We start from the raw sequence: 18,839 nt of genomic DNA on the forward strand, positions 1-18,839 counted from the left end.
TTTTCAAATTCTATCAGATCCTTGCTTTTCGGCAGACTCCAAGGCTGGTAACAGGTTTTTCTTTAATTACTTAGGTAATATTGCCAATTAGCTGAATATCACTCAATTCAAAGTTATATTTTGGTATTGGAGCTTCATCTTATCACCAAAATATGAAGTCTTAGCTAGCATAGCCCTCTTGATCTAAAATTATGTAACTACCAGAAGTATAGTAAATAAACATGATTTTCTTAGTTAAGTGTTCAAACTGTGGAACACTTTCTGAATGATGAGAGAGAGATTCTAATTAAGAAATAAAACATATGACCTCCCACTCCTAAATCAGTGATGGAGAACCCTGATTTTGTGACCTCAAGTAGACCAAGTTTTCTGAAGGACGGGTACAAATTTTCAAACATTAAACTACGTTTTTATATTCTTCAGGTTAAAAGTAATATGTTAATAGAAGAACAGGCCATAGGATAAAAGACATGTTCCCCTGAAGGGATGTCATGACTCAAAAATGAGAAAAATAATCTTATTAATGTTAATACAAAAATGTTATTAGATATCAAATGGTCTTTTAATGTGTGAACTATATTAAATAAAGTTACTTATAAATTTATTTACTAATTTGAACATTGATCATATAAAGCCAATTACAGTTCAAGCTACCTTGCTTGGGTCTTCAGGTTTTTTTATGAGAGTCTGGGAATAACAATCCTATTTCACAAAACTGTGCTTGCTTCACCAGAGGAAGAAGACAAAAAGCAGGTTAGGATGTGTAGCTATGCATGTTTTTTGCTTTAAGAAAATGTCCTTGAGACATCTAGGTGAGTAACTCATGTACCCTGTGCCAATTTAAATAATAATTTAAGGATACTACACGAATTTACATTTACACTTAAAGCTATCCTGTACATCTCAAAAGAGTACAGAATTGTAGATGGTGGCCTCGGGTCCATGGGATTACAATATATTATAATAATTCCCCAAATAATCACTTTCACTAATTCCAAAATAAGTACCTTAAGCCATTACAATTTACCATGTTAATATCCAACAGTCTAAGTATGTATTAGTGACTTTTCTGTTGCCGTGATATGACACTATGACCAAGGCAGCTTATAGAATGAAGAGTTTATTTGAGCTTACAAGTCCAGGGGAAAGGGTTCATAATGGTGTGTGTTGAGGGGGATGGCATGGCAGAAGGAGGTGGTTGGAGCAGAAAGTTGAGTGATCACATCTTAACACAGGAACAGGAAGCAGAGAGCTACAGGAAATCTGGCAGGGCTTAAGAACTCTCAAAGCCCACCCCCAGTGATGTGCTTCCTCCAGCAGGCCACACCCTCTAAAGCCTCCCCAAACAGCACCACCCACTGGGGACAAAATGTCCAAATACTTGGAGCCCATGGGGGACATTCTCATTCACACCATCGCAAAGTATAAAAGATGATAAACACTTTGATATGGGTGCAGTTGCAGAATTGCTGGTAAAAATGAAGAATACCAGGAAAATCCCGTGGCGCCTTCCTAGAGCTATTTTTAAAAACATGTCCACATTTCCCCATGGACATACCCAAATGAAACAAGATAAACAAGATAAGGAAAGAGAAATAACCAGGTTGGTGTGTAACAAGCTTTGGTTATCAGCAAATAAAATGGATCTCAAATACCTGTTACTGTCCTGGCTGAGGTGTGCCGAGCCGGAAAAGAGCAACTGTCTCCAATTCAGCGATTCAGCAGGCAGAGATCTTTGAAGAAACTTTAATAACTGAAGCTGATTAATAATGACCCACATCATCTAAACTCAGGTGACTCATCTGCTTTCCTCAAAGGTGGCATCTATTTATAATAAAAAGTTAAAAACATCTTGGAATTAAAAAAAAAATTTAGAAGATGTGAATTGGGCTGAAGAGACGGCTCGGTTGGTAAAGTCCTCGTCTAGCAAACATGAAGATCTGAGTTTGATTTTCTCTGAACCCCTGTGAAAATGCTGGGTGTGGTGGCACCTTTGTAATCCCAGTACTAGGGAAGTAGAGATAGGAGGATCCTTGGGATTTGGTGTCCAGTTAGCCTAGCCTGCTTTGAGAGTTCCAATCAGTGAGAGATCCTGTCTCAAAAAAATAAAATTAAAAAAAAGGTAGATGGCACCTTACGCATAATATCCAAGATTGTCCTCTGCCCTCCACAAATGAATGCACACATAGACACACACACACACACACACACACACACACACACACAAGAAAAAAATGTGAATTAACCTTTATGGTATAAAATTCTGCCTTGTTTTAGAAGTATATTCTTCCCCCCTTTCAGGGTAAAGCCCCATAACCTCCCTTCCCATCCCTCTCTGCTACTGAGTGGTGGGTTGAAGAGAGGAACTTGTTCGAGAGCCTGTTCCTTTGTGTCACCTTCTTCACCTGTGTCTTCGCCATCGAAATGTGTGGCCAGTGGCAGCCAAGCCGCACTACCTCTTGAAGAATGGGCGCTTTAATGGGTGTTAAAAGTACCTTATTAACTTGCTGTAGCCAGCTGAGAAAAAAGTTGTTTATACAGAACCAGCTTATTGCTAAGGAGAGAATATATTAAGGCCTAACCCAGGAAAGGGGTAATGTAGAGGCTCTTCTAATTATTTTCTCTCAGGTCTTTCTCACTCCACTTGATGATATTAAATCAGGACGAGACACGCAATCATTCAGTCTTTTACTTACTGGAAAAGGCAAACAGATTTTATGAAGATTAGAAACTTTCCCCCACCCCATTTCTTTCCCTTCCCGTGTCTCTACAGTAGTCCCTTCCAATGGTGAGATGATAAACAGTTCAAATGCTTCCCTCTTCCTGTAATAATCATGCATATGCCCAGCTTGGGTGCTCCCCAGCCTCATGAATTTGCAGAACGGCCTCTGTTAGGCTCCTTTTTGTCTTGGGGACAATTGCCAAGGCTGATCCAAGGAGAAACAAATCGTAGAAGGGAAGGGTTGCTGTTTTAACACAGATCTGACCCCTTTTGTGTCGGTAACTTTCCGACACACTCCCTGAACCCCTCCGCCATTTATTTTTCTCCTTTCTTTATGCAGTGTACCCCTGACCACTGGCTGATCTTGATGGGTGCACCTATAGGCTTTGTCCTCTACACGGCTGCGGTGGGTAGCACAGAGCAAATCTGATACTCCCTACTCTCCTTTCTTGGTTTTCTAGGATCCAACTGATTATCAGTGGGCAAGAGGCAGAGGAGAGAAGAGTACTTAAACCATCACTGTCTTGCAGTTGGGAACACCAGGTTGGGGACTCCAGCCTGACAGGGGTCAAATGGGCATGAACCCTCTGCCACCCTCTTGATGCCTGGCTGCCCAACATGCAGGCAGATGCACTGCGAGACCTCCAGTCCTGGTTGCCTGCCTGGGCAGAATCACTTGTTCGAGGAGGGACGCCCTCCCTGGAAAGGCGGACACATTTCTGTGGGGATCGATGCTGTGGAGCCTGCATAAATTGGTAAGTAGTTTAGCAGTAAGTTTCGGCTCAGCTGCCAATAATTATGGATTAGGGTGCCGGGGCAAGGATGAGTAAAGGGTCTGGAGTAAAGTCAGCCATGAATCTCTACATTTTTTCTTTTGGTTACATCTAAATCAGCAAAGAAAAAGGCAGTAGAGGAAAGGCCATGAGGCCAGGAGGGTGAGCAGAGGGCTCCAGGCAGGTTAAGGCATACATTCCTGCAAAAACCTTCACTGTGTGCCTGAATTCTAGGAGGCCACACTCTTGCCTTCCTGTCACAGCTTGCTCCTTTGCATGCTCTGCCTACTGTTCCTCCATCACCAATATTAGCAGAGTCCTCCCATGCCCTCCATCCTTCAGTGCTCCCTGTTCTGTATCCCAGGAATCCCATGTCATAAGGGTGACCAAAGTCTAATTTTCTTCAAAAAAATTAATCAGACATCCATCTTTGTTATCCCTAAAGATCCATGGACAGCTAGCACCTGAAAGTTTTTACTTCTCTGGATCTCCGTGAAAACATAAGAATTGAAAAAAGATGTCAGGATCCAGGGAAGCTCAAATGCCTGCCGTCTGTTAACTCTTGTGTGACTGCCTTGGCCTCCTTAAAATGGGCCATTTCCACAATTCTATTTTACCTTATTATCTCCCAGATCTTCTTTGTGACCCTGGCCACTATTAAAAATGGTAACAAAAAAGTAGAAAGAAAGACTGTCCTCTGGTCTGTGCTATTCTGAGTAAATACTGTATTCCCTGTCGTTGGACTGTGCAACAACAATCTGTTGTAGCTTTAATCAAAGCCGAGATTTTCTTCATAGGAGAAAGTACATTTGACAGACTCTCCCATCTGTGCTGCTATTTTGTTGTGTTTTGATCGTGTTTCGGTAACTCTTTGGTGGAATGCTCAGAAACCTGTATTTGAGTCACTGGGGACTTGATTGAATCAGAATCTTGACTGGGAAAATGGTTTCTTTGATAATTCCTGGCTGTCCTTTTTGAATTATTTGGTGTGTTTTCTCCCTATTTCTTTCTTTTTTGGCCTTACTGTGCCAACTCCCTCTTCAGGTTACTCTCCTCTTGTCCCCTGGGGGTAAGTCTGTACCCGCAAATCCCTCTGTGATGTGGCCCTTCCAACCTCTGTCCTCTCCACTTCGAACAAGGAGAGCATTGTTGGTTTCAAGATGTGTTATCCAGGAAACCATTCTGCCTTCCATCCACACGGGCGCCTGATGCACACTCTGAGTGCTTAGGGTTAGGTTGAGTCAGTTGTGTTCAGACAGCTGCTGTAGGTACAAAGTTCACCATGTAGCTCTGACAACCAGGAGGTCTGTTTGGCTCCACATGCACTCTTAGAATTGTCACATGTGGTCGGAGAGCACCTAAAACATGTGCTGTTAAACCGGAATGAATCATTTTCACGAAAACAAAGAGGAAAGGGCTAGAGAGATGGCTCAGTGGTTAAGAGCACTGACTACTTTTACAGAGGACCTGGGTTTGATTCCCAGCATCCACATGGTGGCTAACAACCATCTATAACTCCAGTTCCAGAGGATCTGATGCCTTATTCTGACCTCCGTGGGCACTGCACAACATGGGTGCACTTACTACATGCAGGCAATGCACTCATACAAATAAAATAAAAATAATAAATAAAATGTTTATTCCTGTCTCTGCCTTGGGAGGCAGAGACAGGAGGATCTCTGTGAGTTTAAGGGCAGCCTGGTCTACATAGCCAGTTCAAGGTCAACTGGGGCTACAGCGAGACCCTGTCTCAAGAATAAATAAATAAATAAATAAATAAATAAATAAATAAATAAATAAATAAAAATAACAAGAAACAAACAAGAAAGCAGAAACGGGTAGGAGTCTTTCATGAACATGCAGGCAAACTCCCCAACCTTCTCCCTCATAAAATACTGCTATTTTATGAACAGAACTTCAATCAGATACGTTGTTTCCCTTCTTCCTGGTGACTCTAAGATACTATTTATGGAGTACCTCCTGTATATGCTTAGTGAAGCTGACACAGGGCCAGCATCTCCTTCCCATCCTGGACTAACCCTTGGTGGGTCTCATGGACCAGGCTCTGCCACCTTGTTTACACTGTTGGCCAACGGCTGGCTCCCCGCTAATGACTCTGTCCCTGAAGGCACAGGGAAAGCTTGGTTCAACTCTTTTCAGAGGCCAGACAATAATAAATTTCACAGGATTTTGTTGACGTTAATTGGTTTGCTTGGTGTGAGACAGTCTAACTCTGGCCCATTTGTCTTCTGTGACCTTTGAATTGGTCGGTTCTGGGGCCAGGCTGTCATTCAACCATGTGATTCTGGCTTAACAATATCTTTGAGTCACTGGTGACTCAATCACACTTCAGTTTATTACTCAATAAAATAAATAACAATAAGTTTAGAGGGTTAACCAGGCTGATTTTCTCCAGGGACATCATAAAGCTACCCAGTGTGAAGAGGGGTGTGCTTTGAAAGAAATAATCCACAAAGCTTTCAGGTCTGAACAAAAGACTCTTTCCAGAGGTGTAGCTGCTAACACCTCAAGCAAATTCTAAGAGCTAGTTTTAGAATTGCAGACTGAATGGAGAGGATATGGGGGTGATTATTATCCCTATAATGGAGATACGCACATGTACACTTACAAATTGTTTTCTCTTATGAAACAAGACGCTTTAGCTCTTGTTAAACATAAAGCTATGCTTTGCAAACCAACCTGAGGATTACCAGTTTGTTTTATGGCAAGAATATGCACATGGTAGATTCTTATTTTGTTTTTATTTCAGGCACTAGTCAGCGTAGAGTGCCTCTTTCTGGGAGGTTTCAGAGGATATGAGAAAATGCAGGCTCATTGGCAGAAGGGCACTTTGGATCTCCCAATTGCTTGCTAAATCATTGCTATCTAGACTAAAGGGTCATTTAAAAAATTTCAAACATACTGAGGAAGGAAGCTTCTTTCTAATTCAATATCAAGGGCAGAAAATATAGCTCAGTTGGTAGAGTGCCTGCCTCCCATGCAGGAGGTCCTGGGTTCAATTTTTAGCCTGGAATAAACTGGGCATGATGGTGAATGCCTGTAGTTCCAGAACTCAAGAGGTAGAGGTATGAGGATCAGAAGTTCAAGGCCATCTTCATCTTCATCAAAGCCAGCTTGGGCTGCATGACCCTGTATTAGAAAAAGAAAGTGAGATAAAATAAAATGAAATGACAAACTGGGTGTGGTGGTGCATACTTTTAAGCCTGGCAGGCTAGCACTTGAGAGGTGAAGGCAGGAGGGGTCAAGTCTCAGGTCAGGTCATCTTTGTCTGCATAGTGAGTATAAGGCCAGCTTGGTTACCTTAGACCATATACATATACGTGTGTGTGTGTGTGTGTGTGTGTGTGTGTGTGTGTGTCTGTGTTCAAAACAAATCAAACTAACCCAACAAGAAGTGTAATGATGACAATTAATGATTAGAAAGCACCATGCCTGGGGCTGGAGAGATGGCTCAGTGGTTAAGAGCACTGACTGCTCTTGCAGAGGACCTGGGTTCGATTCCCAGCACCCACAAGGCGGCTACAAACCGTCCTTAACTCCATTTCCAGGGGAGTCCGAAGCCCTCTTCTGACATCTGCGGCATTGCATGATATGGGTGTACTCACATACATGCAGGCAATACACTCGTACGCATAAAATAAAAATAATAAATAAAATATTTTTAATTAAAAACAAAGAAAAGAAAGCACCATGCCCTTGACTATCTCAGCAAAGTCATAGTACCATCACATTTTCTAAGTACATTTCCCAATCTTTTTGTGCAGACTAGTTATAAATAGAACTCTGATCATACTGGACACACGTTCCTTTTATACCTGCTCCATGGTGGAGTGCTCAAATGCAGTGACAGTAAGGACCAGTTGAAAATGAACAGCAATATTAAATCATCACTTTCAAGATAGTTCTTCACAAGTAACTCCCTATTCTAGAATAAAGGAGCAGTGTTTTTCATTTGACTTTGCCTGGCTCTTGTCCAACATCTTTTTAGAGCTTTTCAATGGTTACTGCAGGTGACTGCAACTATATTTACCAATAGACTGTAAACTTGATTCAGCATCTAGTTTAAAAAATTACCAAATTTCTTTTAAAATCCTTCAAAAGCCTTTAAATTCTTTTATGTCACTTTGTTTGCACACATTGTTTTCTGTGACACACATGTTCACACATTGTATGTTGTGACTTTGGCACCTCTGTGCACTGTCTGGCAGAGCTCAGGGGAGATTTTGGCCCACTCCCACCCAGAGCAGAAAGCAGTAAGCTTGTGACTTTGTGTTTGACAAAGGACTGAGCTAACTAGGATTTCACAAGTATATTGCCTACATGCTTAGACACAGAGTCAATTTGGATTTTATATTAAATGTTTTTTTCACTGCTGTGGTGAAAATACTCAACAAAAGCAATTTAAGAACAGAAGAGTTTATGTTGGCACAGTCTGAGGGTGCAGTCCATCATGACGGGGAAGGTGTGGTGGCAGGTCACACTGTACCTGCAGTCAGGAGACGGAGACATGAATGCTGGTTCTCAGCTCACGTCCTCCCTTACTCTGGGGACCTCAGCTCATGGATAATGCTGCTCACATTCAGGGTGGGTCTTATCTCCTCAGTTAATCTTTCTTGAAACATACCCTCCTCTCATAGACACACCCAAAGATGTATTTCCATGGTGATACTAAATCCTATCAAACTGATCATGAGAATCAGCCATCACAGATTATGACATAATTTAGTACTTGTGTGCATCTACAACTGTGATAGTCCAAAGAGCAGTTTGGCCCTGGGTCTATAAGGGTATAAGATTGCCACTGTGGAAAATGTGACATTCTCCTGAGCAAAAATCAATGTAAAAGTTTGAACTGATAATGTACTAAGAGTGGCTCTGAGTCCCAGATCACCTGCTGAAGTTTCTAATGAATTGTAACAAGGCCAGATGGTTAGAAGTAGGAAGAGAGTTTTAGAAGAAAGCGAGAGCACTTCTGAGAATGGAAGCAGGCTAAGGAGCAGGGGAAGAACATTGGCTCCACACACAGTGGACCGGGAGGCCCTCATCATTTATATAATACCAATGCTCCTTCATGTGTATGGTGCTGGTTTGTTTTTTGTTTTTTTGTTTTTTTGAGCATGCTATTTGCTGTGTGTAGCCCAGGTAGAGAAGACCTCCTTTCTATTTGTAGTCTTTCTTTGCGAATGGGCTTTTTTCATGTTAATCTTGATGTGCATGTCTCTTTTCCATGCCTTCTCTGCAGCCATCCTGTGACAGATTTGTTCAATGTCTTTTCCCTGGCCTATGTCAGCGCGTTGCCAGTATCCTTGTGGTCCATGATGGGTCATTGCTCAGGTGCACTGTGCACACAAGAAATGCAGGGAAGGCTTTGGCTCACCTCTTTCAGATCCACCTGCAAGCTGGGAGCATTCCATCCTTTCACATCCAGTGGCCCACCCACACCCAGATGAGCACAAACATTGAGCGCTGAGAACTTAGAAAGTTTTATGGCAGCATGCCATCCCATGACCTCCAAGCTCATGATCCATTTTCTCACTTGCAGAAATAAGACTCAACTGCAAATTGGCAACTTAGATGCATAGAAGCGAATGATCCTGGTTCCAGGACTGTCTGGGGTCCACCTAAAAATGACATGGTGGAAGAGGAGAGGGACACTGGGGACCAGCCGTGCACAGCTTGCACAGTCACTGACAGCTCCAGTGCTTTGATTCACTTGGATTCCTCAGAAGTAGCAGTTATTCACACGATGTGTGTGAGCATTCATGTGGGTATTTACAGACCCTCACGTGACAAAGAGTTTCTCTTAGTAAGAGAAAATATTTCTGATCTATGCCTTAGTATTTACTTGTATGGAATGCTTGCTATTCTCGCGGCAGGAACATTCTGCTAATTCAACTTGTCCAAAAGTACATTCCTGGGAATAATAATTCAAGGAGATTTTCAGCAAGAAAGAAAAGAATAGTTGGTCAAATAAATTGTAGGAAAGGGTGCAAACTGTCTTTCTTTCAGAGTCACAGTATACAGTACCGTATGAAGTACTCGGAGGACTGTGCTACCACACGGGTTTTTATTTAGTTTAGTGTTTGCTGTAGTTACTTGAGCACTGATCTTTCTTCAAACACCACACATCAGCAGGGGAAGCTTTGAGAAATGTCACTTCACACGAAGGCTTTGTATTTAAGCAAAGTGCTTATGCGGACAGCCAAGATGGGACACTGCCCCAGGCTGTGTGCGGTGCTTTCTCTTTTATGCCTTGGGTTTTTTTCATGCACACTATTCTCCTAAGGTGTGTGAAGGTGTTTGGGGTTTACCATCTCTATGGAATATGCAATTGGTCCTGTCAAGACAAGGGAGCCTGCGTTGGTTTGTATTCGCCAAAAGTAACAACTGTTGAGTTATGATTGCTCAGCAACCACAAAAGGCAGCCAGGGAATTGGTATTGTCAGGTCTAGATATTAATCTTTGGTGGCCTCACTGTAGTGATTAAAACTTAATGATGATGCTAATGAAATTAGCAAGGCAACTGTGATTAACATGGTTTAGGCATGTTATTACTGGCCAGTTGCCTCTAGTTAAAGGACTTAAAGTCAGCCTTTTAGGATATTAGGAACCATGGTGGGTTAGTTTTTCCGGCTGGAGTCCCTGTCTTACATTTAGTAATTGTGCCTCAAATGGAACCATTGCATGCTGTTCCATAATTTAGTTTTGTAACTTCTTTTTAAAAAATATTTTATGTGTTTTTATTTTATGTGTATGAGTGTTTTGTCTGCATGTATGTGAGTGCACCTGTGTCTTGCAATGCCCACAGAGGTCAGAAGAGGGTGTTGGAACCCCTGGAACTGGAGTTAGGATGCTTGCTAGCTGCCATGTGGTGCTGGGAACCCCCAAACCCAGGTCCTCTGAAAGAGCAGTCAATGCACTTAACCACTGAGCCATGTCTCCAGCCCCTAGTTTCGTAACATCTAAATGACTGTCACAAATATAGACAGAGTTTTTAATTGACTATCTGACAGGAGGGAGGAAAATAAAACTAGTTATTTGGACTTTCACTATAGCAAACAGAGTGGGAGCCCTCAGAAACTTGATATGTAAATCAGTATAGCAGATCTTTGACTAGACAACCCAATAGGGAAGTCGGGGTCTCCCTGGTGCTGTGCTGTGACTGCTTGCTGATATAATTTCTACCTGTCACCCGGGTTCTGTGCAATTATCATGTCATACTAAGGGATTACTGCTTTATGCTATGAAGCCTTTTGTAATTCAAAACAAATTAGAGGCTGCCTTGTGCTGCCCATGGTGGCTACCATTGTGGCATCTTTTTTAATTAGTTTTATTTTATGTTTTATTTTATTATTTTATGTGTATGAGTGTATTGTCTGCATGCACGTGAGTGTACCCATGTCGTGTAATGCCATGAAGTCAGAAGAAGGCATCGGATTCCCCTGGAACTGGAGTTAAGGATGGTTTGTAGCCACCATGTGGGTGCTGGGAATCGAACCTGGGTCCTCTGAAAGAGCAGTCAGTGCTCTTAACTGACTGCTCTTGAACCATCTCTCCAGCCCCCGTGGTGGCATCTTTTAATGGCAGGTGATATGAGGAAGCACTCTCTAGTTTCTGCTTATCTTTCCCCTAGTTTTTACCACTTTATTCATGTTCCTAATTCCTCCTGTGTAATCCCCTGACCCCATACACAATGTTTGCCCAATGCCTCAGGCTGTGCACCACTGTGTGGGGCGCACATACTTTTGGTAGAGCCTGGGAGTCTGATTGGTACTTATAAATGTTAGCGCAGTATTTTGTGAAGACCTTAGATAAATCTTAGAAAGCATGACATTATTAAAGGCGTCTTTCCTGACTTGAGAGTGGAAAAGGATAGTGGAGTGGGCTCATTAGGTGGGTGAGCAGTGAGAAGGAGCCCATCTCATAATGGCTTGTGTAATGGAACCATTTAATAAAAATAGGTACAAAATACTGGTGTAATTAGACGAAAAGGTCATCAAAATCATCAGTGTAGATGGAGGTGGTAGGAGAAATAAGACTTGAAACTTCCAGGAAATTCTCTCCTGGAGAGTATTTGAACCACAAAAAGTGGTTTGCATTTCCAGCTTAATAGCCCCAGGCACCACGCCACCTGCGCCCATGCAGGAGCACCACGCCACCTGCGCCCATGCAGGAGCAACCTCAGCTAAGCATTCCTGCTGGAAGAAAGCGCTCAGGGATGGCTCTTGTTTTAGCTGATGCTAGAAAAACAGGGCTGCCCGAGCACCCAGTCCCACTCCGTGGAAGGGACTGACCTGTCCCTTCCCTGGCCTGGTGGAGCTTCTTTACAGTATAGCCGTGACCCATTTCTCCAAAGGCAAAGCCTCCCAATTTTTCTGTAACTAAAGAAAAACAGGAATGATTTTAAGGAGGATTTAGAGAACGTGATCTCTAACACAGGAAGGTGCTTTGCTCTACTTTCCCAGTTAGTCTGTCCAGGTGATGATCTCTCCTTTATTTCTTTCTGTCTTTCCCTGTCCATCACACTCATCCACACCTAAGGTGACTGGAGAAGCTACTTCTGAAGAGGCCCTGAGCTCCCTGGGTACCACCTTTGGATCAGGTTCTTCCTCTCTGCCTTTGGCTTGGTCTGCTTTGATGGACTGCAGGCAGGCATGCAGCTCTGTGGTCAGGCCCCTCTCCTCCATCTCTGCAATCTCTCATCTTCTTCCTTCTCACCTCTGTTAGGGTTGATGGGGTGCTGGGTACATGGTTGTTCATAACAGGCACTTCTGAATGAAATAAGAAGAGAAAGGAGACTAGAGCTGGGTACCGGGAGCTGGCAAGAAGAACATGCACGATTGGGGTGGTCGGGACGGTTCAGCAAGTAAAAGCACTTGCTATGCAAGCATGAGGACCTGAGTTCAAATCCAAAGAACCCATGTAAAAAGATGGCCATGGATGCACATGCCTATATAACACAGTGGAGGGTGGAAACAGGAGGATCACCAGCGCTTACTGGTGGCCAGCCTAGCTCGATTCAGTGAGAGACCCTGTCTCAATGGAACAAGGCAAAGGGTGATACAGGACACACCACCTTACATCCTCCTCTGGTCTCCATGCACACATATGGACATGCACAACTGCACACACACACACACACACACACACACACACACACACACAAAGGAGGAAAGCATATATTGTGATTATTCCCTGTGGGGGCTAGAAGCAGAGCAGTTGTTCATTTCTGTCTTAAGGTTCCAGCACATAGTACGTTCAGACATTTACCCCAGTGAATCAGAATGTTTAGTGTGTCCTGGGGACACTTCTCCACATCTAATCTTCCTGTACGCAAAGCAAAGGATAACTGGATGCAACTGCCAGGGGGAAATGTCTATCCGTTATTGGCAAATGACAGCACAGATTGGAATTTGAGATAAACAAAGTATTTAGTCTACGTGTGTCCCGAATGTCCTGTAATTTTTCTGTCAATTCTGTGTGAGTTTTGCTATGTTTGCCGTTGGAATGGGATACAGCATTAGAGAGACAAAAGAGTAAGTTGAGCTTCCCCCACCTCTCACCTAGGTTCTGAGGTAGCAATGCATTCTTGGTTCTAGGCATCTATGTTCCTTCACTCCCGTGTTGTGGCTGCAGCATTCAAGGCCCTTGTGTAACAGTGAACCAGCTTGGTATTCCCAACAGCTGCTTCCGTAGTGAGGAATATTGTTCAGTATTACAGGACTGTTATGATTCTTGAATTCTTATCCAGGTATGTTTGATGTGACATACATGAAGCACGACTTTTAAAAATCATATTCTTAGATTCTGCATAGGATCAGTTGTCTTAGAAAGTGAAAGTAGCCATGCAAAGGTTAACATCCTGTAGGACAGAGAAAAACTATGTTGTGATATTTTCAATTTGACCACAAAATGCCCCAAATCACCTATTTCTTCCAAGTTTAAGTTCTACTTTAAAGCTCCTTTGATGATGTCACTCCCCAGCAATTGAACAGAGTAGCTAATCTTTGAAATTGAAATTAATAAAAAATAAATAAAAAGCACATCAACTCAGTTGGCATTCATGCCAGGTACTTTATATGATAAGTTTAATTATAAGTTTACTTGAAATGAAAGCAGAAATAATTTTCATGGAATAATCTATATTTAGTTAACTGCATAGGTTTTTATTTTATTACTCTGCCTGAAATGCTGACCCAGATGCAGAAATGCCAGACATATCTAATAATATTAATTATTACATTTTACTCTTATATAGTCATTAAAAAAACCTGTAGTTTCATGAATTTCCTTGCTATTGTAAAGGTCTGGTTGGCAAGGTAAAAGGCCAGCAGATCTTTCACTGAACAGTTTGTTAATTTGATTTATAACATGTAGCTATTTAAACACAGGCCAGAGGCTCCTCCGATCCTGCAGATGTTGGGGGGACCTCTGCTCTGAGGACTGGCTGCCCCTGTCTTCCTTTGTGGCCTCCGGTTGGGGCTGAGCTGACTCATTTCGGGCTCCTGGGAACAAACAGCACTTATTCTCCTGTCACATTCTGCCAGTGAAGTCTGAAGACACCAATTAGTGTATTTAGGCCAGCGGTCAACTGCCGCAGCCTAAATGGCTCGGCTGAGAGAACTGTATTCTCAAGCATGGGAAGGCTGGAGGGTCTGAAATCTTGACCTTGAGAGAGCTGCTTCTTTCTCAGGCTGTGTGGCCAGCATGGGCTCCTGGCCTCTCCTGTGACTCATCCTATGTCTCAGATGATCACTGATGCCCCTTTACTTGTAGATATGTCACTTATTCTCTGCCTCGTGTTCATGTGGCACTCTTCCATTGGGCATACCTCTATGTCTAAATTCCCTCTTTTTATAGGAAAACAAAAACATACTGGATTGGGAGCACATCCTAATGACTTTCCCTTAATACAACTGATTACATCTACAATAACCAGATTTTAAATTAAGGTCACAATCTGTAGTATGAGGGGTTAAGACCTCAATATATGAGCGGGAGGTGTGTGGTGGGACACTATTTGACACTCAGTCTTATCTAGTGGGTGAAGTTGTAAATGGAATTCCTTTGACTTGAGTTGGGGTTGGGCATGGGGCTGAGGACAGGGTTTGAGGTTGCAGTGCAGGTCAGGCACCAGACTACTCAGTTGTCACATACTCTGTAATTTAAAAGAACAAAAACAAAAACAGAAAACAGAGCGGGGCAAGGTAACACATACTTGTAATTCTAGCACATGGGAGGCTGAGGCAGGAGAATTGCAAAATCAACTCTCAAAGCGTCTCTAGTGAGACTTTTTCTCAGAAAAGAAGAGAAAAAAATTAAAGTTTTGTGTTTGTATTTTGGTGGAGGTGGAGATGGGCAAGGAGTCTCCTGTATACAAAGGTTTTTGGAGTTCAAGGGCAGCACCATGTTACCAACCCTGAATGCCAGCACATTACCCCTACTTGCTGATCAATGACAGAGCCATAATTTTCTCTTTAGAGGAGAAGTTAGAAGAATCTTAAGTGATTTTTCAACAGGATGTGTGAATTTAAAGCTTAATTGTATTTAGGTTAGGTCATATTGATACAAAACATCAAAACAGAACATCCATTAAAAAAGCAAAAAAAAGCACATCCATTAACTAATCTATTTCCCAGATTGCCCAAATCTGAGAGGAGGCACCAAACTCCAAGCTATTGATTTTCCTTTCTTGAATATCAAAAATATGTAATAAATTTTGGAAAAGGAAATTCAAAATTAAAACGTTTAGTTTTTCAGCTTTTTAAAGATTTGACAATGAGTAGAAAATGCCCACAATATAAGGAAGGGTAATTGTGTTAGTAAACTTTCCATGACTAATTACCTGGGTCTGAAGAGGTGGCTCAGCAGTTAAGAGCACTGGTTTCTCTTGAAGAGGACCTAGGTTTGGTTCCCAGCACTCACACATGGCAGCTAACAACCACCCATAACTCCAATTCCAGGTCATTTGATGCCTTCTTTTGATCTCTATGGGCATTGCATGCAGTACACATTGGTGCATTTATATACATGGAGACAAAATGCTCATACACTTATAATTTTTTTAAAAAATCAAACACACAAACAAAACAAAACACCTGCAGAAATCAACTTGTAATGAGAAAAGGTTTGTGCTGGCTCATTGTTTTGGAGTTCTCAGTTGACCCCATCACTTTGGACTTGGGGTGAGGCATATAGGAGGTTAGGAGTATGTGGTGGAGCAAAGCCATTGATCCTGTGGCCAGGAAGCAAAGAGGAAGTAGAAAAAGTTGAGGTCCCATAATCCCGTTCATGGGCTCACTACCAGTGGCCTAAGCATCACCCACCTTATCTCCTAAATGTTCCACTATCTCCTACTAGTGTTACCCTGGGTATTAAGTCTTTAACACATTCAATATCCAAACTCCAGCAATACACAAAGCTAGCTTGGTCCCTGGTAGGGGTTGAATGGTTATTTCTGGCATGGAGAGACACAAATTAAGCACCATGACTGTTCGTGTTTCCAATACCTCAGTCTCCAGATTTCAAGGACATAATCTACTTCATCAGGCGAGCCCCACAGTTATGTTACCACCATCTTGCTATGCTGACCTGGACAGAGAATCTGACAGAAGGAAAGGGCTGCTTGTGAGGATTAGCAATAAATCTGTTTCAGTTTTCTCCTGACTTCCATCTCTATCTGTGTGAGTATGTAGACTCAAAGCACAGAACACTTCCCAATCTCTGAGGGACGCATTCAACGTGTTCCACAGAAGACTGACACTCTGGCTAGCACCAAACCCTACAAACTAAGACTTCCCAAGTATGTGCTTGTCCTGTAGTTGAATTCATTAATTAGGCACAGTAATTAAGAATTAAGAATGGTTAGTAAGGACTGTGTGTTAGAACTGTTAAGGAGACTGGGTCAGAGCTCCGGGTTGATCTGGGAGGAGATTCCTAAATTCTTTTTGAGAGAGAAAGGCAAGATGCAGAGAACTGTGATACATGACATGACTTTTGGGGTAGAAAACAGCAGAAGTGATGTATCTAAATGATATATTTTGTGTATCCACATAAAATTTTATTGCCATGAAGAATAATGTGCAAACATACAAATTATGTTGCTAATACAACGCAGTATAGGCTGGAGACCGGGGCCGACGTGGAGAACAGGAGGAAGAGAAAAACCAAGGAGAAATTAAGGGAAAGGATAGTACTTACACAAAATCACACTTACATATTTATAGGACATTATTTGGTTATTATACTATGTACAAATGTATTTTTAAAGCTCTGAATAAAATTCACTGGTTCTGTACTTTAGTAGAGTTTTAGATATTTTAATGTCATATTGTTATTATTTTTTGTAGTTGGAGGTAAAGAAACACTGGCTTTCCATTTGCCTGTTGAACCTAGCTCGCAGAGGCATTTTTCAATTTGAAGTATTATTTTTAATCGACACATAATAATTGCACTTATTTATGGGGTAAGACGTGCTCTACTAACACCGGCATACACTGTGTAATGATTGAATCACGGTGACTCACATGGTCACCTCCTCAAATGCTTCCAATCTCTTTGTCGTTAGGCTCAAAATCCTCTCCTCTGTCAGTATTGAAGGCTTCATCGCTACTGTTAGTTACAGTCCCACATCATGCCACAGAATAGCAGAACTTCTCACCAATGTTAATGCTCTACCCAAACCCTCAAATTTGGGCCAGGCGGATATGGAGGGACTTAAGTTATCACCTCCCATCTGATCTCCGAGTTGGGGACAAGCAGTCTGGGAAGAGTCAGCTGAGTCTGTTCTGTATGTCTGTATCTCCAGAAAGAATGAAATATTTCTGTCCCTTGAGTCACAGACCACCCCAGACTTGCCAGCTCCGTCCCCTGTGGTCACTTGGGCCAGACAACAGCAAACTCTTTTCTCACAGCCCAGAGCCTCCTGCCCTGCAAACTTAGCCCCTTCTGTTGGGTGTTACTAAGCCAGGAGTCTAAATATGGCACATGGCAGTTTGATGGAAATCATTTCCAGTAAAAGAGGATGTTCCCTCAGCAGTTTTTAAGCTGGCGCTGACTCAAGCATCCTCGAGGGAGCCCACTTAACTGGTCATTAGGGAGACAGCAATGAGGCATAGAGGAATTCTGTAACAAGATGCGTATCCTGTGTGGAAGGCCCCGGGGACTCTGACCTTGCCTCCCTGGACTGGCTACAGAGGTTTGACTGATGCTGCCACAGAGGATTCTGCTACACTGAATCTGCTGTTCCTGCGAGAGATAGACCATGCTGGTGCATTCTGGCTGAGGTTGGTGGGGGAATGACTGCAAAGGTGAGACGCCATGCACAGGCATTAGATGTTTCATGATGCTGGACCCAAGCTCTACATCCTCAGAGGTAGATAAGTGAATCAAGGTTTTGGAAGGAGAGATGAAAACTTGGACTAAGGTGTTTTGTGTATGTGTAAAATAGTTATACTGTCTTAAAGACAATTTGTATTAATTTTCACAAATAGGAATATTTACTGCATTTGGAGATAATTGAAAAAAAAATGGTTAGGGCCAGGCATGGTGGTACACTCAAAGGCAGAGGCAAGCAAATCTCTGTGAGATCCAGGCCAGTTAGGGTTATATAGGGAGACCCTGTCTCAAAAGAAACACATTTAACTTGATTATAAATAAATTATGTACATATCTATGTGTTCAAGTACTGTGCAACTACGCAAATATTCCACATATTTGAGCTAAATACAGGCATATATAATATTGATTTCTGCATACAAATGTATCTATTTTATGGAATTTTGAATAATCTGAATATCTTAGAATGTTGTCACTGGGTTCAGATACTGTTATGATTTAAATTTGAATTGTCTTCTGAAGCCTTATGATTTGAATGCTCTTTGGGAGGCCATGATACCTTTAGGGGTGATATTTGGCTGGCAGAAATAAGATAGGACTTTGAAAGTTATGCCCAGCCCCTAGGTCCTGCCATTCTGGTCTACTTTTTGATCCACCGTCATATAAACAGACTCTTCTAAACACTCTTGCAGTCATGGACTGAGCATGTCTGCAATGCCTTACCCCAGGATAGACTAAAATTTTCTGAAATTGATGCACAAAATAACTCTTCCCTCCCTTCAGTTATCTCTCTTACGTATTATGATCATAGTGATATAAAAGTAACTGCCTCAGAAAATTGGCACTCACAATGGGGTTGCTGCTGTAACTAAGTTTGACCATGTGGGTCTCAGGCCTTTGGAATTGTTTTGTGCAATGAATGGAGGAGGAGTTACCTGGAGATATGGGTTAGAGAAGCCCTAGGATGTCATAAGCAAAGTCTAATG

At 42.2% G+C, this 18,839-nt stretch overlaps 1 long non-coding RNA gene across 1 annotated transcript in view; it reads left to right on the forward strand.

Annotated features, from left to right (window-relative positions):
• Positions 1-17,622: 17,622 nt before the first annotated feature.
• LOC115070874 overlaps positions 17,623-18,839 on the forward strand; it is a 311,242-nt gene continuing 310,025 nt past the window's right edge. The window contains exon 1 of the long non-coding RNA XR_003849980.1: positions 17,623-17,825. This is a non-coding gene — a long non-coding RNA (uncharacterized LOC115070874). The remainder of the gene's footprint in view (positions 17,826-18,839) is intronic.

This window comes from Nannospalax galili, unplaced genomic scaffold (assembly GCF_000622305.1).
Source record: "Nannospalax galili isolate Female #2095 unplaced genomic scaffold, S.galili_v1.0 scaffold136, whole genome shotgun sequence".
Classification (NCBI taxonomy): Eukaryota; Metazoa; Chordata; class Mammalia; order Rodentia; family Spalacidae; genus Nannospalax; species Nannospalax galili.